This window comes from Notothenia coriiceps, unplaced genomic scaffold, assembly GCF_000735185.1.
Source record: "Notothenia coriiceps isolate Sejong01 unplaced genomic scaffold, NC01 NC01_scaffold00031201, whole genome shotgun sequence".
Lineage (NCBI taxonomy): Eukaryota > Metazoa > Chordata > Actinopteri > Perciformes > Nototheniidae > Notothenia > Notothenia coriiceps.
In genome coordinates, this window is record NW_011363902.1 from 8,587 (window position 1) to 10,464 (window position 1,878).

Here is a 1,878-nt window from a genome sequence, read left to right on the forward strand (position 1 = left end):
ATTTGAACATATCAAATTGCTGATCACCACTTTCATTGAATTGTGGATGATTTAGTCAACTTTGTAACACCCATGGTGTTCCTGGTCAAAAATGACCGCCATAAGGAAAAATAATTAGTAACCATCCGGATCAGATAAAACACACACACACACACGCACACGCACACACGCACACACAATTTGACACATTTCCCGCTCGTATGTGCCCATCCCCCCGCATGGATCACACCTGGCACACGCAATACATGTTCAGTGACTATTCTTTGTATATTTACTACAGTTCTTCATGTATACCAGTAGTCTGATACAATATTTACAGTCTGTAAGGGTGTTAAATGACATTTGGTGATGATTAATGGTTTTTGTGTTAATGTAAAAGCAGTTAAAACAGGACCGGTCCAATTTGACCGCGAACCCCAAAGTAAGGAGGGGGAAACGAAGGCAATAGGAGGGTTAAGGAGATTGGCGTGGGGTTTGCATTGTTTTTAGGATCACCTGGCAGGCGCTTTAAATGTGCAAGGCCAAAAATAAATCACTATAAGAACACCGCCTGGTACAAACAATCAATTAGTACCTGTGTATAATTGTTGATGTAGTTGCTATATGTTTGGTTATACTCAAACATTGTACAATATAAACATCAGTTACATCAAATCCCCCTTTTTGCCAACCTAAATGTATTTTAGAACGCATTATAAAGGTCTACTATGTATTTATAATTTACCTTTAGCCTATGGCTTGAAAGAGTTGGTTGTTAGCCAGCGAGCTAATGTAGGTCGGTTTTACTTAATAGGATCCAAGTGGAATAATTGAGGTAACATTTATTATAACTACAACCTGACCTAGAACCTATTCTTGGCCAAGTGTTGCTGATACAGTCTGTGACAGTTGTGTTTGTTTGTTTGTTTGTTTACTTAGTATACCACAATATATATATACTTCAAAGCAAAACAGATAGATACTTTAGAATGGTTCTATCTCTGAGAAAAACAATTCTAGAGGAATTACAGCAGAACCTCTGACAGTATTTCTTCAGTTAAATTAGGTTTAATTTACAGTAGAAAATACCCAATTATCAGTTGAAGAGAGAAATAAAAGTCATAACAATGTGACTTTTTAATAAAACAAAGGATTGTAGTTTAACTATGACAGCAGTCACCCAATAACAATAATAACATGAATAACTTTAAATCATACAATAGTGCTCATTGAAATAAATGCAGTCAGCGTTAAATGATTCGTAAGGCTAATAATACAAAGTGAGAAACAAAAAATGTATTAAATAATCAACAAGTTAGTACAATGCTGAATCAGCAGGGGAGGCCACACTCCATTCTCAATCAATCAATTAATCAAACATTATTCATACGACACATTGAATACACAAAAGGTAACACAGCAGGCTTTAGTGATTACTAGGGCTGTCAAACGATTAACATTTTTAATCAGATTAATCACAGCTTAAAAATTAATTAATCATGATTAATCACCATTCGAACTATGTCCAAAATATGCCATTTCTTTATGTATATTGTTGTGGGAATGGAAAGATAAATGAAAGAAGGCGGATATATCCATTTAACATACCTATGTATATGTATATATATGTATATGTATATATATATATATGTGTATATATATATACATATGTATATGTATGTCATAGCCTATGTATGTATGTTTATTATAACATTGTTCTGTGTGTCAAGATGAAAAACAGCCCACACACACCTATCACTCATCAAACCGTGGGGTCTTATTTCATTACGTGTTGATTTCTATCAACACGTAATGTTGTATCGATGTATATAGAGATGTACTACAGCAAAAGTATTCTCTATTAGGACTTCCTGCAACAACACCACGCCGTTATCTTGA